Consider the following 25,315-nt stretch of genomic DNA (forward strand, 5'->3'; position numbering starts at 1 on the left):
TATTCATCTATTCAAATGCTTGCAATGGAATAGATATGAATCTTTAAAATAGACTCAAAAATTTCAAAGAGTAAATGACCTTTTCTTGTCTTCAATAAGCATGTGAATAATGGTAGATTAGTTACAATGGATTTAGGACTAATAGATGTAGTTTTAGTCAGAACTTCAAAGATCTCAAAGTAGAAGTTCAATTTTTTTAATTTTACTTTAGTTATTTTTCCTTAGAAAACAAGTGTGAAAGCTATAAGCTGAGTAGATTATTGAAACTTCTGAAATGACTCTCCTATATAAAAAAGGTAATTGAGTATAAAAAGGAAAAGTTATTAAATCACATGAGATGATGTTGACAGCATCATATGTTTCATCAGCACACTTCTTAGTCATATGCATAAATATATTGAAGAGTTAGACTAAAATTCCTCTCAGTGCACATTTTATTGGTACACCAAATGGTGAAGGACAGGTCATCATGTTGTGAAGTTTGAAAATTTTCTCTTTACAGAGAGCCCTTTTCAGAGCCCTATCAAACTTGCATACCAATCTACCTTGCCCTTTGCCTCTCAGTGACCTTGATTTGACCTGCCTGCATCTCATTTTATTATTAATGGCTCACAGTTGCTGATATGAAATCAGCTGCTTTTTATTTCAAAAGAGAATGTAACTGATATATATATATATATATATATATATATATATATATATACACACACATAAATTTGCATTTTATATCAGAATATTTCTATTTTTCTCCTATTGAGGTAATTTCAGGCTTCAGCAACTACTAAATCTAATTTAATCCTTCTGTGATAAGTATAGGAAGAATGGCATAAGAAGGGATATCTTTGGAATACATGGACTCCTGATGCCCTGGAACAACTAACAAACCTGGCTATTACTGCTAAAAACCCATCATGTGGTACAAGGCGCTATGACTCTTTATTACCAAGTTCCTGAGACCTGCAGTCCTCCCTTCCCTCCAGACTATCAGAGCTCTCCACCCCTTCCTGGAGAGTTCTGCTCTCCTCTAACCATCCCTTATTGTCGACACATGCATATTTTCTTTTCTGGTCCATTTGACACTGTTTTAATTTAGTTAGTCTTTAATTATATTTTCTACCATAATACCCCTATTATGATGACTTGGAACACAGCCCTGTGCCTCTGATATTTATGGTTCCCATTTAGCTCTGCCTCTCCCAGAGAGTCCCAGTTTCAAATATTCTGCCCTATTGTCCTCATAAATGCACTTGTACTTATCAAACCATCTGTCCTGAATTTCAGTTTCTAAAATAATGCTTTGGCACTCTTGGTTGGAATTCGAAATGCCTTTTTCTCATGGAAATAATATTATAAATGCTGGTAAGACTCCCAGGCAAGTCCCAAAGCTCATTTAACCCATAGTTGAATGTAACACAGATAATACTAAAGAATTATTTCTCAATTAGTCCACCAGCCTATATGGATTTCAAGGTGGACAGGAGTTAGAGAGCATCTCAATATTCTGGGCTCCAGGAGGTGAGGGGCTAACAACAAAGGAGAATCAAGTACTAATGAAAAGCAAGTCCTGCTGGAGAAAAAAACACATAACTGATGTTTTGTATATGTGAGTTAGGCTTTTCAGATTATAAGGAACAAAGATATATCTGGTTCCACTCAAATAATGCAAGTTCATTATATGGATTGTCAGAGAAGTAAGAAAGAATGAGAAAAAGTCCCAATCATCAGAGAGTTGAAGTCATGAAAAAATCTGCAGTGAACCTGAGAACAGAACAACCAGCACAGTTGAGTCTCCAGACCGAGGAGCAGCAGCTGCAGAGATCTGGTTGGCTTTATGCCCTCTGCAGACGCGCTCCACTTTTAGGTGACTCAGCTATTCTCTACATTGCCTCTTGAAACTTCTCTTATCACTACTTGACTCATGCTATTTTGCATTAACAATGCTCAAGTGAAAGAATGTTATTGTTTCAGACAGTCTACATCTAATGCACTGAATTCCCCTTCAGACCTGCTGTCCACTCAAAACACTACAGCTTTGGGGAATTCCACCAATCCTTAATATAGTCAGTGGTAGTGAGGGTACTAAATTAGGGTGGCCGTTTGTCCCAGACAGTCCCATTTATACCTGTTTTCCTGGTATCATTAGTAGCATCCCCTTCATTCTCAAAAGTGTTCTGTTTTTATTACAATTATATTGTTTCTCTATGCAGAATCACATTGAACCAAAGCATGAGATTTGTAGGTCAGAAAATGCCTACAGGATAGCAAGTACTGGCATTCACCCCAACCATCTGTCTAGTCCAGTAGGCTATTACATCAGCAAGGCCCAATCCATTAAATTGCTAGATTATGGGATTCATTCTTAGCAGTAACATGTAATTCATCAGTTCTACATGCAAAAATGTCAGATTAATTCAATCAATGTATTTTCACAGGGCACTTCCATGTCCCAGGCACTATTCTAGGTACTGTAGATCAATCAGTAAACAAACATAAAAAAGTCCCTGCTCTTGTTGTGTTCACATTGTGGTTGCATCATTTCTTAATTGTAGAAAATATTCATTGAATACTTCTAATGCCGAGTACTCATCGTCATATTAAATGTGTCCTCAAAACGACTCCATGGAGTAGGTCCTATTTATAGGCAATGATGTCATTGCCATCATTATCATCAAGGATTGAACCATAGAGAATTCCTTTAACTTTTTAAACCTTTTATTTTTTGTTGGAGTATAGCCCAATTAACAATGTTATGATAGCTTCAGGTGAACAGCAAAGGGACTCAGCCAAACATGTGCATGTATCCATTATCCCCCAAAATCCCCTACTATCCAGGCTTCCAGGTAACACTAAGCAGTTCCCTGCTCAAAGGTATATAGTAGGACCTTGTTGGCTATCCATTTTAAACATAGCAGTGTGTACATGTTGATCTAAAACTCCCTAACTATCCCTTCCTCTCATTTTTCTCCCCAGCAACCATAAGTGTGTCCATAGAGAATTTTAGAAACACGTCAAGAAGAGATGGCTAATGAGCAGTAGACTGAGGATTTGAACCCAGAAGGTCTACTTCTGAGTCTTTGTCATGACTACTATATTATTCCACTTACCTCTTTGCAGGAAGTGCAGTCTTCCTCTTGAGAATTTCCAGGAATTGAAGAAGAATCCCAGGGTTTTAAAAGTCCAAGAGAAGCCATCTCTACTCAAAACAAATATATAAAAAATTGAACTGGAATAGGAACAAGCTACCACTATCCTTGCCTTCTCCTGTCAATTTTTCAGCACTATCATAGCACAATTTAACAGATTTTGTCCATTTTTTGTTGAATCCCTTGAGGAACATTTGCTCATTGATATCATGTGCTCAAAGTTTGCATTCTCTTAGATCACAAGCACTTGGCTAGCCACTGTTTCCCAAGTCAATACTCCAAAGTCTAGAGCATTTCAGACTTTGCTAAATCCAGTTCTCCAGCCTGTGGACAGCTCTTATCTTCCAAAGAGTTCACCAGCCTAGATGTCACTTTTCCTGAAAAAAGTTTATATATATAGTCCTTCCTTCCTCAGTTTAATTGTCAGTTGTCTACAAGAAGATCATCTCCCAAGAACTGGAGAACTTTATGCCAGGGATAAAAGATTAGAGAAATATTTGAAAACTAAGCAATGCAACTCACCTTATTGGCAGAATTAAAGAGAAAAATTTCATGATCCTTTCAATACTTACAGAAAAAGCTAACTGATAAAATTCAGCAAGCACAATAAAAATCTCAACAAATTAGGAACAGAAGGGAGGGAACTGTCTCAATTTGATAATGGATGTCTATGCAATACTTTTAGTTAAGTTCTGTAATGATAAGTCAATGAATTTGTTTGCCCTAGGTCAAGAAAACATTAAGAATGTATGCTTTCACCTTTTCTTTTTAACATTGTAATGGAGGTCCTAGCAATGCAAGAAGGCAAGAAAAAGAAATATGCCTAATGATTTTATAAAGTAAAACTGCCCTTATTCCATGACAATATGATTGTTTATGTAGAAAGCCCTAATAAATCTATAAAATTACTGCAATTAATTTTAAATTTAAAATGATTGTGGGACACCAGGTCAGTATAAAAATATAATAGCAAGTCAGTAAAAAAAATTAAATTATATTTCTGTAAACTGGCAGTTAAAATTAGGAAGTAAATTTACCAAATAATAATGCTTAAAATAGCAACAAAATCAAAAAATATTTAGGAATTTTTATTAATGTTCAAGAGCTCTACAATAAATACTATTTTGAAAATATACAGAAATTAAAGAAGGCTTAAATAAATGAAAAGAAAAACTATGTTAATGGATTGGAAGACTTAATATTGTTAAAATATCAATTATTTCTGTACTACCAGTGGTAGTTAGGCAGGGTTGGTTGTTAAAGAAGACTTGGAGGACTCAAAATAACAAAGCTTACAAATATAAGTTTATTGCAGAAGAATATAATATAACATCCATTGTTAGGGGCTGTCAGCCATTTTAAACATTCTAGAGTCCACCCGCAAACTCACATTGCCCTCCTCTGTAAGATTCACAGGGAAACACATTGTCTGTCTTGGATCAGAAACTACCAAAATGTTCAGAGAGCACCTTATAACCAGGGATTCTGAAATGGAATGTCAACTGTGATTTCTTATATTCTGTTGGTCACATTGGCAATTGTGCAATGTAACCAGCCTCAACAGTGGACTGCCTTCCCCAGGGTCTCATTGAGATGAGATGCAAGTAATCTAGCCCACTATTATCAATAAATAATGCTGAAAAGACGTACATACAACTCTGAAATCCCTTGGGCTTATGACTACAAAGCAAAACTATTGATCAATACATTTCATGCTATAACCAGAGGTCAGTACAGGGTAGGTACTTTAGTAGAACACCTCAGGCCAAATCCAGAGTTCTGAAATTAACTTTCATGGAGAAATCTTTCAGTAGAATCAACACCATCTCTACCGAAATCCTAGCAGATATTTTTTTAATTAAGACACATTCAAAAATATATACAGATACCCAGACAACCTAAAATAAAGCAGTACTGAAAAAGAATGAATTTAGAGAACTCACATTGCCTGATTTCAAGACTTACTCTAAGTAGAATAATTGGCAGTATGGAGTTGACATAAGTAGCAATGTTTAGGTCAATGACTTAGGATAGAATCCAGAAATAGGCTCTCACACACACATAACTGATTCTTGACAAAGACACCAAGGTAATTAACACTTCTCCCTATTTCTCCCACTAAGAACAGCTAAAAATATTGAAATGAAACATGAGAACCTAGGGAATAATGCATTGGTGAGTTTTCTGGACTTTATTTTATCTAATATATTCTACACTGTACATTTATGGAAGCCGACAAACTTGGAAACAACAGCAAGAACAGACAACAAACACCTCCTAAGAAGACTGTTATCTCTAAGCAAAGGACTCTAAAAGAGTAGCCTTTGTGATTGTACTGACTTGATTGATAGCTATTTCCTCTCTGCTTTCATATTGGGTAATCTTCTGATCCTTTCCTGATGGTAATGAAATAATCATACATCACACTTCAACACACTGGGATGGTGTCAGAGAAGGCTGAGTGCTGGGACTTTAAATGAAAATAATGAGCAACACCTCAGGGACTCAAACGATTATCAGTTCAGTTCAGTCACTCAGTCGTTTCCGACTCTTTGTGACCACATGAATCACAGCACCCCAGGCCTCCCTGTCCATCACCAACTCCCAGAGTCTACCCAAACCCATGTCCATCGAGTCAGTGATGCCATCCAGCCATCTCATCCTCTGTCGTCCCCTTCTCCTCCTGTCCCCAATCCTTCCCAGCATCAGGGTCTTTTCCAATGAGTCAACTCTTCGCATTAGGTGTCCAAAGTATTGGAGTTTCAGCTTCAGCATCAGTCCTTCCAATGAACACCCAGGACTGATCTCCTTTAGGATGGACTGGTTGGATCTTCTTGCAGTCCTAGGGACTCTCAAGAGTCTTCTCCAACACCACTGTTCAAAAGCATTAATTCTTCAGCACTCAGCTTTCTTCACCATCCAGCTCTCACATCCATACATGACTACTTGAAAAACCATAGCCTTGACTAGATGGACCTTTGTTGGCAAAGTAATGCCTCTGCTTTTAAATATGCTATCCAGAATGGTCATAACTTTCCTTCCAAGGAGTAAGTGTCTTTTAATTTCATGGCTGCAATCGCTGTCTGCAGTGATTTTGGAGCCCCCCCCCCGCCCCAAAAATAAAGTCTGACACTGTTTCCACTATTTCCCCACCTATTTCCCATGAATTGATGGGACCAGATGCCATGATTTTAGTTTTCTGAATGTTGAGTTTTAAGCCAACTTTTTCACTCTCCTCTTTCACTTTCATCAAGAGGCTTTTTAGTTCCTCTTCACTTTCTGCCATAAGAGTGGTGTCATCTGCATAGCTGAGGTTATTGATATTTCTCCCAGCATTCTTAATTCCAGCTCGTGCTTCTTCCAGCCCAGCGTTTCTCGTGATGTACTCTGCATATAAGTTAAATAAGCAGGGTGACAATATACAGCCTTGACATACTCCTTTTCCTATTTGGAACCAGTCTGTTGTTCCATGTCCAGTTCTAACTATTGCTTCCTGACCTGCATACAGGTTTCTCAAGAGACAGGTCAGATGGTCTGGTATTCCCATCTCTTTAAGAATTTTCTACAGTTTATTGTGATCCACACAGTCAAAGGCTTTGGCACAGTCAGTAAAGCAGAAATAGATGTTTTTCTGGAATTCTCTTGCTTTTCTATTATTATAAAAGTCTCTAATACTCACATTATCAAATCCCACAAGGAGAGGTAAAAGAGGATAGGATTGAAAAGTATTAGAGGAGATGATGGCTGAAAGTTCCCTGAATTTGCCTTCTCTCTTCAATGTTTTATGGTTGAAGCAAAAATTATGACATTGAAAAGAGAATGAATTTGAAGTGGTTGGAACAGTTGGTCCAATAAAGCTTCCCTAATAAAAAAAAATGACATCTTATACGTAGTGAGAGTACTGTAGCCTAGAATAAGATTGCCTGGGTTCAAGTTTCAGCTCTGTATCATTATCTGTGTGGTGGCAGGGAAGTTACTTAATTTTTCTTTGCATCTTTCTTTGTCTATAAAATGAGAAAAATAGCAGTAGTTATTTACCTCAAGGATGGTTGTGAAGATCAAATATAGTAATGCATGTAAGATGTACATTGGCACATGATGAGTGCCTGAGTCATATGAATTATTATTCATTATTATCATTATCACAGACTTTTACCTAAGCCTATACATATCTTTTTATATAGTGGGTATATAGTGGATAAGCATATACTATATATAAATATATACACTACAAATATATAAATATTTTAAGTAAGAAGTTGGGGGAAGAAAGATTTCAGCTAGCTAACTTAACATGATAAATTGTTGTGTTAAGATATTGAAACTGAGGGTAACATATTTCTCTTTTCAATATTCTGATTTTAATGTAATTATACATTTACTAAAAATGAATTTATAATAATTTCCTTTAAAAAATAAATCTCAACTCATACCTCAATCTATACAAAAATTAAAAACTGAAAATATGAAGTTTCTGAGAAAAAATAATATATTTGTGCCCTTCAGGGAGGCAAAAATTTCTAAAACACAAAAAAATATGATACTGAAAAAAATACTAACCATAAAAAGAAAGTAAATTGGATTTCATCAAACTTAAAAACTTCTGCTTTTCAAGAAATATCATTATGGAAATGAAAATGTAAGCCACACAATGGGAGAAGATATTTGCAGAACATATACTTGATCATATACTTGGGGCTTCCCTGGTGGCTCATGTGGTGAAGAATCTATCTTCAACGCAGGAGACCTGGGTTCAATCCCTGGGCTGGGAAGATCCCCTGGAGGAGAGCAAGGCAATCCACTCCAGTATTTTTGCCTGGAGAATCCCTATGACAGAGGAGCCTGGCAGGTTGCAGTCTACGGGGTCACAAAGAGTCAGACATCAGTGAGTGATTAAGCACGCATGCAAGCATCATATTGTACAATTAAAATGAGCATTTTTATTTCATATATATTACATTCAATAAAAAATTCTAAAAGTAATAATATTTTGTATAAGTATGCAATATAATGAATATAAGTTTATGATACAGTGTTGTGTCAACTCAGTAGAAAATACTGAAATGTACAGGAACTATGCTTACAAATATCCATGAAAAAGCAAATTCACAAGAAAAAATATATTAAAACATTAATAATGATTGCTTTATCTACCTGTTGCAAATAGCATAATTACTGTGCCTGGCAATTCATACACACATTCAATATCATCCATTTTTATGACTGATTGTTGCTGACTCTGGCCCCCTTCCCTTTGCTCCCAGACCCTGTCCCCTCCCAGTAACCACAGGAGACCTAGAGATTAAAAAATATATATGAAGACTTGAAACAGAAAGAGATTATACAAATAATTCAATGGTTTGAATTTAAGTTGACCTAATTCAGTAGATTTTTCTCAAACTGCCTCCCCCAGATGCAACATTATATAGTCCTAGACCACAATAACTTCATGTTGGAGCACACACCAAGGGCTTCCCAATGGCTTGGTAGGTAAAGAACCTGCCTGCAATGCAGGAGATGCCAGAAGACAAGGGTTCAATCCCTGGGTCAGGAAGATCCCCGGGAGGAGGAAATGGCAACCCACTCCAGTGTTTTTGCCTGGAAAATCCCATGGACAGAGGAGCCTGGAGGGCTACAATCCACAGAGAAACAGAGCTGGACACGACTGAAGTGACTGAGTATGCATGTGTGCAGAACACACACAGGCTCTACTCCTCAGATGTGCTACCACGGTGGCAATTCTAACATGAGATTTCATCATCTCGTTAATAATCTGCAACTCTTTGTTGTTAAAACCTTGGCTATTCACTTTACTTTCTATTTCCAACTCCAAGCTTTCTCTGTATGGAAATATCTCCAACTATTCTGAGACACCACTCATCTACACAGCAACTGAAAGCTTCATAACGAACAGAACAAATACTAAAGTAAATTAACTTATTCTAGAATTTTGCAAGTGGAGAACTCATACTTGGAGAGAAATTAAAGATACGTGCTGACTCTTAATATTCAGCAAGTATTAATTAAGCTCATGATATGACTGATGGGGCATGAAAGTGTACAATATAGCTCAGACGTCAAGAAATCTACAATATGGCAAAGAAGACATGCCTGTAAAGAGGTGATTCATAGTTGTTGCTAATATTTCCTGAGTTGACGTCATGTCTTTATTGTGTTATACCTTATCTGTATTATTTAATTCTCAAAGCAATTGAGGGGTTGTTATGATCAATATTCCCACTTTTAAAGATGAGTAAACTGATATTCAGAGGTTCAATAATTTATTCATGATCACATAGTTAGTAGCTGGATAATCCGGAATTAAAACTCCAGTAATCCAACTCTCTACAGACTCTGTGGTGGTGCTCAATCGTGTCCAACTGTGTGTTCTTCTGTCCATGGGATTCTCCAGGCAATAATATTAGAGTGGGTTGCCATTTCCTGTTCCAGGGGATATTTCAGACCCAGGGATCGAACCCACATCTCTTAGGTCTCCTGCATTGGCAGATGGGTTCTACATCTACTATATAGTAGGCTATATGTCATTTTCTTTATATTAATATATAATATTTAATTTAATCCTCAGAGCACCCTATTACATCATCATCATCATCATCATTATTATTATTATTATTATACTATTAGTGCAGTTGAGAAACTGGTCATGTTAAAAAATGCATTCAGGACCACTCAACTAGGAAGAAATGCAGCTCATATTTGCATACAGTCTGAGTCAAGACTCAGGTATTTCCTTTCCACCACACTAATATTTTCTGAGACATTAGAAAACTGATTAAGTATTTATTTCCCAAAGAAGAACTCATTTATATGATGTTGTCTGGACTTGAGCCAGCACTAACAATATAAAGTGTCCCTGTGTCTGATTTGTGTGAAGTCGCTTGCACCTAATAGATCTTCTTCAGTGCTAACATTGCCCTGGAGGAACTCTTCCAGGAATTGCCAAAAATGTTTCTTCTGCAACGTCTCATCTTATCCTCACCTGACCTGAAAAATGCCAGGCAGTTCACTTCACTTCTGGCTGCACTCTCAAGTTCCCTGCCTCAGCTGAATTTTCTTGTTCTGAAAATAAAGCTGCTGCTAATATCTTATTGGGAATTGAGAGACAAATTTCACTGTGCCTCCCCCCAAAGCAAAGTCTAAGTGGAACAATTTTTCCCGTAACTAAGGTATTTTCACCTAAGTGGGGAATTAAAGCTTGTCTCTTCTCAGCTAATTTTCTTAGCCCTAACTTGTTAGTTATTCATTAAAAACCAGCCAGAAACTATACTTATTTTAGCTCTCTGGAGCCTTTTCCTCCTCTCAAAGTAGAAAAAATTATTACCTTAAGCTAATGATCGTCTTTTATCCAGCAGTGTGAGTAAGAGATAGCTAGTCCTTCTCTGATGTTTACTGTGGGCCTCAGTTGCATAAAGAGAAACAAGGCTGACAGATCCAGGCTCAAAATCTAGTACAATCACTTAATCTTTATATACCATTAGGTCAAATATCTAATAACACCTTTAAGTCTCACTAAGGTAATTCAAATGGTGAAGAATCTTCCTGTGATGCGGGAGACCTGGGTTCGATCCTTGGGTTGGCAAGTTCCCCTGGAGGAGGGCATGGGAACCCACTCCCGTATTCTTGGCTGGAGAATCCCATGGATAGAGGAGCTTGGGGGCCTACAATCCATGGGGTCGCAAAAATTCAGACGTGACTGAGTGACTAAGCACACAGCACAGCACACATCTTCACCTGCAAAATGAAAATGCTGTTACTTTATTGGGTTTAACACATACACACTGCTATATATAAAACAGGTAGTCAACAAGGACCTACTATAGAGCACAGGGAATTCTACTCAATACTAACAACCTATATGAGAAAAGAATCTAAAAAAGAATAGGCGTATATATATATACACACACACACATATATATATGTATAACTAAATCATTTCGCTTTACAACTGAAACACAATATAAATCAATTATTCTCCAATATAAAATAAAAATTAAATTAAAAAAAGAAAATGATAGTACTTAATACCGCACTGAACTAGAATAGGGCTACAACCATAATGCTTGCATGGTACTTAGCACAAGTTCTGGCATAAATGTATATATTCAAAACTATTAGCATCTCTTCCCTATTCACCCTTTTTTTCATGCACAGTTAACGTAAATTTTGTGTTTCTAGTCCAACACTATCATTTACTCCAACCTTAGTTTTCTTTCAGTCAATGTTTTCTGGAAGCCTTTAAACATTCACAGAATATTTAACCAAATATGGCTTCCTATCAGATCCAAACCAACATTGATAGCATGGAAATCAAATTAGTGAGTAACATGAAAAAACTAGAGAGAAAGCCAACATGGCGAATGCCAGATTTAGAAACCAGAAAAGAGTTCCTCAAATCTAATTACAGGCTGAATCTAACTAGAATTTAGCACGGCTAAATAAATCTAGAGCACAAGTCTAAAAATGTAGGAACACACACAAAACAGTTGAGGGTTTAATTTTCAGTAAGATTAGTAAGGAGCAACAATCATGTGTAGGTTTATACACACTAAAAAGAAACATGTTAATAAGGTGCATGGTCTACTTTAATTTATCTGCAAAATGATGAGGTTGTCTAAAATTATTCTATTTTATATGCATTATTGGATGTAAAGTACCAGAATAAGGAATATTATCCCATTTTACCCTGAGCTAATCAAATACATTTAGATGTAGTTTGGAATATCAGAATGAATGACATTTTGGAACTTTAAAATAAGTGTTAAAAAGAGTTTCTGAGAGGGTAGGAGGATTAAATTCAAGAGAATATGAGCTGTGGTTGAAGTCCCAGAGGAGAGGAAAGGCTTGTAGGGGACATAATAGTTGACCTCATATATTACATATGCCAGAGAGAAATTAGTTTTTTTTTTTTTTTCCTATGTGCCCCAAGGAGCAATGTAAAGAACAATGAATATAATTTTCTGGGAGCCGAATCTCATTTCAACATAAGGAAAGTTCTTAAGAGTTATACCTATTATTAAACTGAGCAGACTATCTTATAAAAAGTTCAGATCACTGGTCATTTTAAAACAAAAGCATTAGAGTTTTCTCTCATCAGAAAATGACCTCTAGAGTGCTTTCCAACTAAAAGTCTCTTAGAGAATTTTCAAGCTGTCCAATGGTTAGGACTCCAAGCTTTCTTAGCAGGGGGCATGGGTATAATCCCTAGTCAGGGAACTAGTACCCTGCAAGTTGTTGCAGGGGTGCAGCCAAATAAAAAGTTTCTTCTTTCAGGATGTGGAGTTTTCTCAGCCCCATTGTCCAGGATATTCTGTAAACCCATATATTCTGGCTCTGGAAGTAAGCCTAGAGTAGGAGGAGAGTGTGGAACTGTGTGATAGGTTCTAAACAAGGCTCCTCTATACAACATATACTTTGCTTAAAATTATTTTCTGATTTTTTTGGTTAACCCATCACCTAGCAAATGATAATAATAGCCACAATGCTAAACTGTGAAGTAAGCCCAATGCAAATATTCTTTATGGATTATTCCATTTAATCTACAACACAACTCTATTTTTTTGACATATACATAGTTCTAACTATATTTAGTATTATTGTTATACCCATTTTATGAATGAGAAAGCAGCAAAGTAATGTTATTGTTATACCCAATATTTCTTATGCTGCCCCTTGGAGGACATAGAATAAGTCTAATGTCTATTTGGCAGAATATATGAGGCCAATTACACTGTCCCACAATTCAGTACCATAAGTAATAATAAAAATATCAACACGCACATTCAGGACACTCAAACTCTGAAGTCCAAGATCTCCATTAATTTTACCTATAACAAACAAGGGCACTGAGGGAGTCACCAATTTTTTGTTACTGGAATTTTAAAAACAAAATTTTGACTTTCAAAGGAAAAAGTAATTTTCCAACTAGATGTCAGCTCATAATTTATTCATTGTCTTCTTATAGATTTAATAGCCACTAATAAATCAAATCCTGTACCAATTTGCAGTAGAGGTAATGAATAGATTCAAGAGACTAGATCTAGTTAACAGTGTGCCTGAAAAACTATATACAGAAGTCCATAATACTGTATAAGAGGCAGTGAACAAAACCATCCCAAAGAAAAAGAAAAGCAAGAAGGCAAAGTGGTTATCTGAGGAGGCTTTACAAATAGGGGAAGAACAAAGAGAGGTGAAAAGCAAGGGAGAGAGGGAAAGATACATCCAATTAAACCCAGAACTCCAAAGGAATAGCTAGAAGAGAGAAGAAGGACTTCTTCAATAAACAGTGCTTAATAATAGAAGAAAACAACAAAAGAGGAAAGATTAGAGATCGCTTCAGGAAAATTGGAGACATCAAGGGAGCATTCCACCTAAAGATGGGCACAATAAAGGATAAAAATGGTAGAGACCTAGCAGATGCTGAAGAGATCAAGATGAGATGAAAAGAATACATGAAAGATCTGTATAAAAAAGATTTTAATGAACTGGATTACTACAGTGGTGTGGTTAGTCACCCAGAGCCAGACATTCTGGAGCGCGAAGTCAAGTGGGCCTTAAGAAGTACTGCTGTTAATAAAGCTAGTGGATGTGATGAAATTCCAGCAGAACTATTCAAATCCCTAAAGGATGATGCCATCAAGTTTGTGCATTCATTATGTCAACAAATCTGGAAGACCTAGCAGTGGCCACAGGACTGGAAAAGGTCAGTCTTCATCCCAGTTGCCAGAAAGAGTAATACCAAAGAAAGTGCTAACCCCTGGAAAGTTGCACTCGTCTCCCATGCTAGTAAGGTCATGCTTAAAATCTTGAATGCTAGGCTTCAGCAGTATGCAAACCAAGAACGTCCAAATGTCCAAGATGGGTTTAGAAAACAAAGAGGAACTAGAGATCAAATTGCCAAACTTCACTGGATTATAAAGAAAGCAAGGGAATTTCAGAAAAACATCTATCTCTGTTTCATTGACTACACTAAAGCCTTTGACTGTCTGGAGCTTGACAAATTGTGGAAGGCTCCTAGAGAGATGGGAATACCAGACCACCTTACCTGTCTCCTGAGAAATCTGTACTTGAGTCAAGAAGCAACAGTTAGAACCCTGTATGGAACAACTGATTAGTTCAGGATCGAGAAAGGAGTACAACAGGGCTGTCTGCTGTCACCCTGTTTGTTTAACCTATATGCTGAGCACATGAGAAATGCTGGGCTGGATGAGTTACAAGCTGGAATCAAGATAGGTGGGAGAAACGTCAACAAGCTCAGATATTCAGATGATACCACTCTAATGGTGGCAGAAAGCAAAGGGGAACAAAAGAGCCTCTTGATAAGGGTGAAGGAGGAGAATGAAAGAGCCAGCTAATGACTAAATATTAAAAAAAACTAAGATCATGGCATCCAGCCCCATTATTTCATTGCAAATAGAAGGGGAAAAGGTGGAAGCAGAGACAGATTTCCTCTTCTTGGGCTCCAAAATTACTGCAGACGGTGACTGTTGCCATGAAATCAGATGGTTGCTTCTTGTCAGGAAAGCGATGACAAACCTAGACAGTGTGTTGAAAAACAGAGACATTACTCTGTCAACAAAGGTCCATATCCTGAAGGCTATGGTCTTCACAGTGGTCACATACAGTTGTGAGAGCTGGACCATAAAGAAGGCAGAACACCAAAGAATTGATGCCTTCAAACTGTGGTGCTGGAGAAGACTCCTGAGAGTCGCTTGGACAGCAAGGAGATCAAACAAGTCAATCTTAAGAAAGATCAACCCTGAATATTCACTGGAAGGACTGATGCTGAAGCTCCAGTATTTTGGTCATCTGATGTGAACAGAAAATTTATTGCAAAAGTCACTGATGCTGGGAAAGATCAAGGGAAGAAGGAGAAGAGGGCGTTAGAGGATGAGATGGTTGGATGGCATCACTGATTCAATGAACATGAATCGGTTTGCCCATCTCTTGGGAAAACTCCAAGAAATGGTGAGGAACAGGGATGCCTGCCATGCTGCAGTCCATGGGGTTGCAAAGAGTCAGACACGACTGGGCAACTGATCAACAACAGCAACAACAAGAAATTTTGATGGATGGAAAACAATTTTGCAACAAGATTGACCATTATTCATTGAAGACAGTGTCTTAGATTTCCTTATAATGCACACCAAAATTTAAACTACCTGAAGGGAAATTAATAATTTCTAGCCAATAAAATTACACAGTGGTATTCAGTTTTATATATATATGTGTGTACTAAAAAAAAAAAAAAATCTTCCATAGTTGTTGCTTCTTGGTACGTTTCAGGTTCACATTTAGTAAGTATGATTACATGATGAAATGTGCAATACGCTGCCTGTAAAGTGATGACTGAGACATTGTTCTAATATGGAGGAGCTCCCAGAGTCTTTCAGGAGGTGCAGATATATAATGAAAGCATATTATCAAAATGAAGTAATAAGGTAGAGATAAGTCCAGGATGTAATGGAACATACAGAATGAAAATTGTATCAGAATTCTCAGTTACAACTAAAGAAAAATTCCAACAAAAAATATTAAAGTTTGTGGGAGGATTAATTAGAAGGGGTATATAAGCACATAGAATCAGAAAAATAAAAGGTGCCAAAGCCATAATATGTACCTCAAGGAATGGAAAGAGAACTCAGTAATTGTCTGGACTCGTCTCTCCCTCTCCTATCTCCGCCTTTTGCTTTCTTTTTATTAAAAAAACAAATTGCTGAAAAGGTCCATATAGTCAAAGTCTTGTTTTTTCCAGTGGTCATGTACAGACGTGACAGTTGGACCATAAAGAAGGCTGAAAACCAAAGAATTGATGCTTTTGAACTGTGCTGGAGAAGACTTTTGAGAGTCCCTTGAACTAAAAGGAGATGAAATCAGTCAATCCTAAAAGAAAACAACCCTGAATACTCATTGGAAGGACTGATGTTGAGGCTGGAGCTTCAATACTTTGGCCACCTGATGCAAAGAGTGACTCATTGGAAAAGCCCCTGATGCTGGGCAAGAGAAGAAGGGGGTGACAGAGGATGAGATGATTGGATGGCATCACTGACTCAATGGGCATGAGTTTGAGCAAACTCTGGGAGATAGTGAAGGACAGGGAAGCCTGGCATGCTGCAGCCCACATGGTCAGAAAGAGTTGAGCATGACTTCGTGACTGAACAACCACAACAATTAGAAAGAAATAAAATTTTGTTTATTTGCATATGACATAATCATGTATGTAGAAAATCCTAAGGAATATATTTTTTAAAATCTGCTACAATGAATAACTCTGTAGCGTGTTTGCAAGATAAGCTGCTGCTGCTGCTAAGTCGTTTCAGTCGTGTCCGACTCTGTGCGACCCCACAGACGGCAGCCCACCAGGCTCCCTGGTTCCTGGGATTCTCCAGGCAAGAACACTGAAGTGGGTTGCCATTTCCTTCTCCAACGCATGAAAGTGAAAAGTGAAAGTGAAGTTGCTCAGGCGTGTCTGACTCTTAGTGACCCCATGGACTGCAGCTTACCAGGCTCCTCCATCCATGGGATTTTCCAGGCAAGAGTACTGGAGTGGGGTGCCATTGCCTTCTCCATTTCAAGATAAGAATTCAATATAAAAGAATTTTTATATTTTCTTTGTATTGAGTGTACAAAAAGGCATGTGAAGTACAAGAATTGATGACCTAACAAATGCTGATGGGGTCTGAGAAGAGATAAGAAACTTGACTGATTGATTAAGGACTGCAGTTATTGTTTAATGAATATTAAATATACTTAAGAGTACAATAAGGTTTTGATATACATATAACCTGTGAAATGATTGCTACAATCAGTAATCAATATACCCATCTATTCACAGTTACCATTTGTGTGTGTATATGGTGAAAACACTTAGGATCAACTTTCTTCACAAGTTTCAAGTATGCAATACAGTATTAGTAATTATAATCACCATGCTGTATCATTTGAATTTATATATCCTACATAACTGGTCTTGTTTGTTTCCCTTAGCTTAATATCTTAAGGTTTATGTTACTGCAAATGACAAGATTTCCTTCTTTCTCATGGTTGAATAATATTCTACTGTACATTTACAACATATTCTCTTTATTTATTCATCCACTGACAGATTACTTAGACTGTTTCCACAACTTGGCTCTTGTGAATAACGTTGCAGTGTACATAGGAGTGAAGATATCCCTTCAACATAATGAGTTAATTTCCATATATACCCAGAAGTTGGATTGCTGGATCATATGGTACTTCTATTTTCAATTTGTTTAGGAAACTCCCTACTGTTTTCCATAATGGCTGTATCAATTTATATTTTCACCAACAATGCACAAATGTTCCCTTTCTCCACATTCTCACTGACAGTTATCTTTTTGTCCTTTTGATAATGGCAATTCTAACCGGTGGAAGTGGCATCTCATTATGGCTTTGATTTGCATTTTCCTGATGATTAGAGATATTGTTTCTTTACATATAGCTGTTGGCCATTTGTATAGCTTCTTTTGAAGAATATATATTTAGATCATTTGCCCATTTTAAAATTAGATTATTGATTTTCCAGTTATTGGGAAATTCAATGTTTAATATTTATCTAGTATTTTGGATCCAGAGAAGGCAATAGCAACCCACTCCAGTACTCTTGCCTGGAAAATCCCATGGACAGAGGAGCCTGGTAGGCTACAGTCCACAGGGTCACACAAAGTTGGACACAACTGAAGTGACTTAGCAGCAGCAGCAGCAGCAGTATTTTGGATACTAACTCCTTGTCAGATGTATGGTTTGCAAATACTTTCTCCTATAGGTTGTTTGTTTACTCTGTTGATTGCTTCCTTGGCTGTGCAGAAGCTTTTTCATTTGATGCAATCCCACTTGTTAATTTTTGCTTTTGTTTTCTTGCTTTTGAGATCTTATCCAAGAAATCATCGCCAAAACCAATGTGAAGGAGATTTTTCCTTATGGCTTCTACTACAGATTTTATGGTTTCAGGTCTTATGTTTAAGTCATTAATGAATTTTTAAAAAATTTTTTATTGAAGTATAGTTGATTTATAATGCTGTATTAGTTTCTGGTATATAGCATAATGATTTCTTCTTGCAAAGCCATTTCTTTCTTCTTCTAGTGGAAAAACAGTTTTCCAAACACCATTTATTGAAAAGACATTCTTTCCCCATTTTTTTTTTAACAGTGTGTATTTTTATTTCAGTAAATACTTTGATGTGTGGTTTATCTTTTTTTAAAAATTAACTTGGAAAAAGTTTCAGATTCCCAGAAAACTTATGAGAATGGCTCAGTAAGCACCTTTCTGTCCTATATCTTTAATTGGTTCTCATCCAGGGGTGATTTTGCATGCCCCCGACCCCAGGGGACAGATCAGGAGGCAATGTCTGAAACATTTTTGATTGTTACAACTAGGAGACACTACTGACGTCTGGCAGGTAGAGGCCAAGGATCCTGCCACCACTATAGGTTCTTGATATCCTTCTCAAAAATTCATTGACCAAAAATGCATGGATTTTTTTCTGTGATCTCTATTCTGTTCTATTGTTCTATACATCTGTTTTACAACAGTACTGTGCTGATTTTATTACTGCAGTTTTGTAGTATATTTTGAAATCAATAGTGTGATGGCAGCAGTTTTGTTCTTTTTGTTCAAGATTGCTTTAGCTATTTACAGTCTTTTGCAATTCCATATTAATTTTAGAAAGTTTTTAAATTTCTGTGAAAAATTCACCCATGAAACTGTACATTTGGATCCACTTTCACATTTTGCCACCCCCTGCAACCACTGTCACCTCTGATAACCACTACTCTGTTCTCTGAGTATCTGAATTGGCTTTTGTTTTACTTTCTTTGCTTATTTGCTTTTTTTTTAAGATTCCACATGTGGGTGAAACCATACAGTATTTTTCTTTCTCTATGTACCATAATTCACTTAGTATAATATCCTTAAGGTAAATCTATGAAGTTGTAGATGTCAGGATTTCATTTTTTTATGGCTGAGTAGTGTTTCATTGTATTTATACATACCACATTTTCTCTATCTGTTCATCCATTGATGGACAGATGTTGTTTCCGTATTTTGGCTTTTGTAAATAATGCTGCAGTGAACATATGGGGTGTATATATTAGTATCTTTGTGAATTGGTGTTTTTGTGTTCTTCAGATAAGCACCCAGAAGTAGAACAGCTGGGTCTGTGGTATTTCTATTCTTTTTTTCTTTTTGAAAAATCTTCATACTGTTTTCCATAGTGGCTCCACAAATTTATAGTCCCACAAACAGTGTACTAGGGTTACCTTTTCTCCATACCATCACCAACACTTGTCATTTGTTGTCTTTTTAATAATAGTTATTTAAAGGTGTGAGGTGATATCTTATTCTGGTTTTGATTTGCATTTTCCTGATGATTAGATATTTAACATCTTTCATGTGCCTGTGGGTCATCTGTATGTCTTCTTTAGAAAAATGTCTGTTCAGATTCTTTGCCCATTTTTCAACTGATTGTTTAATTTTTTGTTTTGTGGTTATATGAGTTCTTTGTATATTTTAGATATCAATCCCTTATCAGGTATATGATTTGCAAATATTTTCTCTCATTTACTAGATTGCCTTTTCATTTTGATGATGGTTTTTACTTTGATGTAGTCATTTGTTTATTTTTATCTCTGTTTACTTTGCCTTTGGAGTCAAATCCAAAATAACATCACTAAAACCAATGTCATGTGGTTATTGTGTATGTTTTCTTCTAGGAACTTCATAGCTTCAAGTATTACATTTAAGTCTTAACACATTTTGAGCTAATTTTTGTGTATAGTGTAATGTAGCAGCAGGAGCATCCAGTTTTTCCAACACTATTTATTGAAGAGACTTTGTTGTTATTGTTCAGTCATTCAGTTGTGTCCAACTCTTTGTGACCCATGGACAGCAGCAGGCCAAACTTCCCTGTCCTTCACTATCTCCCAGAGCTTACTCAGACTCATGTCCATTGAGTCAATGGTGCCATCCAACCATCTCATCCTCTGTTGCCTCCTTCTCCTCCTGCTCTTAACCTTTCCCAGCATTAGGGTCTTGTCCTTTCCTCCCTTTTGTAGATTAATTGTCCACATATGTGTGGGTAAAATTGTGGTAGTCTTTTATGACTCATTGTATCTCTCTGATATCATTTGAAATTTCTCCTCTTTCATTTCTGGTATTATTTTTTTTAACCTTTTCTTGACTTGATTAATCAAGCTAATGGCTTGTCAGTTTTTTTTTCCCTAAGAACCCATTTGTAGTTTCACTGATCCTTTCCATTTTTTTCTTTATTTATTTTTTCTCTGATATTTATTATTTTCTTTCTTCTATTAATTTGGGGCTTCATTTGTTCTTCTTCTAGTTCCTCTAGGTGTGAAGTTAGATTGTTTTTTTCTTAAGGTCTGTATTACTGTGAACTTCCCTCTTAGAACAGCTTTTTCTACCTCTCATAGATTTTTTGTATGTCATATTTCTGTTCTCATTTGTCTTTAGGTGTTTTTTCTTATTTCTCCTTTGATTTCTCTGATGACTTATTTATTATTCAGTAGCATGATGTTTAATTTCCATGTTGTTTGTGGTTTTTCTCATGTTTTTCTCTAGTGATTGATTTCTAGTTTCATACCATTGTGGTTAAAGAGAATGAGTGATGTGATTTCATTCCTCTTGAATTCATTGAGACTTGCTCTGTGACCCAAAATGTGATCTATTCTAGAGAATTTCCATATGAGCTTGAGAAGAATGCATATTCTGCTGTTTGGGGTGAAATATCCTATATTTATCTAATGTTATTTGATCTAATGTGTCCTTTAAAAAAAAAATGTGAGGCCATGGTGTGGGGTATATGGGATGTGAAAGCTTAGTTCTGTGATCAGGAAATAAACTCAAGCTCCCTGCAATGGAATCATGGACCACTGGACTACTAGGGAAGTTCCTAATGTGTCCTTTTTTGGACAATGTATCCTTGTTGATTTTCTGTCTGGATCATCTATCCATTGATGTAACTGACATGTAAAATCCTCTTATTTACTATTGCACAGCTTCTGATTTCTCCCTTTAAGTCCACTAATATTTGCTTTATATATCTTTATGCTTCAATGTTTGGTGCATCAGTCAGTTCAGTTCAGTTCAGTCGCTCAGTCGTGTCCGACTCTTTGTGACCCCATGAATTGCAACACGCCAGGCCTCCCTGTCCATCATGCAACTCCTGAAGTTTACCCAAACTCATGTCCATCGAGTCGGTGATGCCATCCAGCCATATCATCCTCCATTGTCCCCTTCTCCTCCTGCCCCCAACCCCTCCCAGCATCAGGGTCTTTTTCAATGAGTCAGCTCTTCGCATGAAGTGGCCAAAGTATTGGAATTTCAGCTTCAGCATCAGTCCTTCCAGTGAACACCCAGGACTGATCTCCTTTAGGATGGACTGGTTGGATCTCCTTGCAGTCCAAGGGACTCTCAAGAGTCTTCTCCAACACCACAGTTCAAAACCATCAATTCTTCGGCACTCAGCTTTCTTCACAGTCCTGCTCTCACATCTATACACGACTACTGTAAAAACCATAGCCTTGACTAGATGGACCTTTGTTGGCAAAGTAATGTCTCTGTATTTTGATATGCTATATCATAACTTTCCTTCCAAGCAGTAAGCGTCTTTTAATTTCATGGCTGCAGTCATAATCTGCAGTGATTTTGGAGTCCCCCCCAAAAAAATCTAACACTGTTTCTACTGTCTCCCCATCTATTTGCCATGAAGTGATGGGACCAGACGCCATGATTTTAGTTTTCTGAATGTTGAGCTATAAGCCAACTTTTTCTCTCTCCTCTTTCACTTTCATCAAGAGGCTTTTTAGTTCCTCTTCACTTTCTGCCATAAGGGTGGTGTCATCGGCATATCTGAGGTTACTGATATTTCTCCTGGCAACCTTGATTACAGCTTGTGCTTCTTCCAGCCCAGCGTTTCTCATGATGTACTCTGCATATAAGTTAAATAAGCAGGGTGAGAATATACAGCCTTGACATACTCCTTTTCCTATTTGGAACCAGTCTGTTGTTCCAGGTCCAGTTCTAACTGTTACTTGCTGACCTGCATACAGGTTTCTCAAAAGGCAAGTCAGGTGGTCTAGTATTCCCATCTCTTTCAGAATTTTCTACACTTTATTGTGATCCACACAGTCCAAGGCTTTGGCATAGTCAATAAAGCAGAAATAGATGCTTTTCTGGAACTTTCTTGCTTTTTGTTTGGTGCATATATCTTCTCACTGGATTGACTCCTTTATTTTTATGTAGTGTCCTTCTTTGTCTTTTAATACAGTTTGTTTTAAATTCTGTGTTGTCTGACGTGAGTATAGATACTCTGGTGTTTTATTCCATTTTCATTTGCATGGAATGAATTTTCCTTCCTTCACCTTCAGTCTATGTGTGTGCTTAGCTCTAAAATTAGTCTCTTGTAGGCAGCATATGTATGGATCTTTCTTTTTCTTCATTCAGACACTCTACATCTTTTGAATGGTATATTTAGTCCATTATGTTTAAAGTAATTATTAAGAGGTATATACTTATTACCATTTTGTTTGTTCTCTCAATGTTTTTCTGGTTCCTGTATGTCTTTTTGTCTTCTCTTTCCTTTCCCTGTGTTTTGGTAGTTTTCTTTAGTGTTATGTTCAAATTCCTTTCTATTTTTCCTTTGTGCATTTACTATAAGGTTTTTCTTTGTGGTTACTGTGAGGTTCACATATACTTAAACTAGAACACATTTCAGTTTTATCTTTTTACATCTCAATATTTTGTACTTTTGATGACACAGTTTCCATCTTATTATTTTCTGTATTACTTAACTAATTGTACTCTAGAGTTACCCTAGGGGAATAGTTGATCTTAGTTGCAGCCATGAAATTAAAAGATGCTTGCTCCTTGGAAGGAAAGCTATGACAAACCTAGACAGTGTATTCAAAAGCAGGGATTATCACTTTGTTGACAAAGGTCCATTTAGTCAAAGCTATGGTTTTTCCAGTAGTTATGTATGAATGTGAGAGTTGGAGCATGAAGAAGGCTGAGTGCTAAAGAATTGATGCTTTTGAATTATAGTGCTAGAGAAAACTCTTGAGTCCCTTGGATAGCAATGAGATCAGACAAGTCAATCCTAAAGAAAAGCAACCTTGAATACTCATTGGAAGGACTAATGCTGAAGCTGAAGCTTAAGTTTCAACACCTTGGTTACCTGATGTGAAGAGCCAACTCATTGGAAAAGACCCTGATACTGGGAAAGATTGAGGGCAGGAGGAGAAAGGGGTGACAAAGGATGAGATTGTTGGATGGGTATCACCGACTCAATGGACATGAGCTTGAGCACACTCCAGGAAGCAGTGAAGGATGGGGAAGTCCACCATGTTGCCATTCATGGGGTTGCAAATAGTCAGATTCAACATAGCGACTGAACAAGCAAGCTGACTTTATAATTGTTCACATGTGGAATTAAAGCCTATGATCTCAAGTCTGCCATCTTGTACTCTGTTTATCTTTATTTCTCCTAATATAAGGAGCTTTTTCCATCATAATGATGCAATAAGCAGCAGAATCCTCCCCATCTAGATTCTACTGGAATAAGCTTGGTGAAAGAATCTGCCACGTCACTTCTACTAAAGTCAAAACTTTCAGATCTGGAGCAGAAATGGGGAACAGTCAAGGGTATTAAACAGATAAAAATTGCAAGTATAATATTTCCAAAACAAAAAGCAGTTCATAAATCCTCAGAAATAATCATGTTCTAGACTGGAGAGTTGGAATATGCAGAGATATCTCAGCAAGAATCAGCCTGCTGTGTAGCTGGGGTACTATTGGAGGGGAAATATGAAAAATGAAGCTGGAGTGTCAGATAACGGTCAAGTCATGGACTTGTACACTGTGCCCCAAATTTAAGATGATTGATGACACTGCAAAACTTGAGAGTCTTATATTTTTGTTCACAATTTTGCCTAGTATTTTAGTGAACTAAAGCACATTATGTCCCTCTGAGGCAAAACTTCTACTTAACCAAAACCCACATCTCTCTTACCTTCTTTTATTCATCACCTTTGTATTTCCTTTATTAATCCATTCATTTCCTTCTATTGCCTCAGCCTCAACAACTCTGATAAAGTCATACATTTGAACAGTAACAAGCTCAAGGTGCACAACAATAATGTCAACTCAAAGTTTTCTTCTTGGCAGAGTGTAGGTGCTTCAACTTTCTTTCTACCATTCTATCAAAGCTGAGGCCAGAAACTTCACTGAGCTTGCCAATCTATGCTAAATCCTCTCACTTGAAATCTATTTGTCATTTTATCCAAAGAATTGCCTACGAAGAAAATCTTTCTTGCAGCATGTATAATGGTGGGGCCTATTATGAAATAAATGGAACCAGTGGGGAAATTAATCTGTTTCAGCTGCATTAGAAATCCACATTTGTGTTTTATGTATCTTTTCAAGTTCAGCCTCTTTCTACCTTATAATCAATATTCCAGAGTTTTGATCACATAGTGAAAACCCATCACAGGAAAAATTGTGTCATTCTTTCTTTTGATATTTTTCTGTTCACATGCCAAACACTGCTGTGAAGCCTTCCCAAGGGAATTCTGTTTCAGCTCCAAAAAGTTGTTAACATAAGGCCGAGCCTGTACTGTGACCTTATTATGACAGCTTGTTCAAAACTACAAAAGATAAAGGATATGAAAAAGTTTAGAAACTGTGTCTGTTACATGCACACATGTTCTCCACAATATGTTAACTTTGGAAATGGTGGAGGATATAGTCCTAGAGGAAAAACAAAAGCAGTGAACCACTTCTGATTCTTCTCAGCCATTTCAATAATCAGCAGCTCTCCAGAGTCCAAAATAAATTTGTTAAAATGCAGGGATGATAATTATTCAGGTAGGATTCCATAGAGACTCTTCAGATGGATCCTTTAAACATATTTAACCACTTGATTCAAATTATCCAATGTCTCAGAATATCTAAGTGTTAGTATGGAATACTCTCCACCTAGGAAGATGAAACATCTCCTGTGTGACTCCATCTTGTGCTGTGGCTTGCAGAATTCAATGGTGGGCATAGAATATGTATGTACTGTAATATTAAAATAAGAAGATAGACCCATAATAATATGAAACATTTATAATGTTTT

This window comes from Dama dama, chromosome 20, assembly GCF_033118175.1.
Source record: "Dama dama isolate Ldn47 chromosome 20, ASM3311817v1, whole genome shotgun sequence".
In the NCBI taxonomy this organism is placed as follows: domain Eukaryota; kingdom Metazoa; phylum Chordata; class Mammalia; order Artiodactyla; family Cervidae; genus Dama; species Dama dama.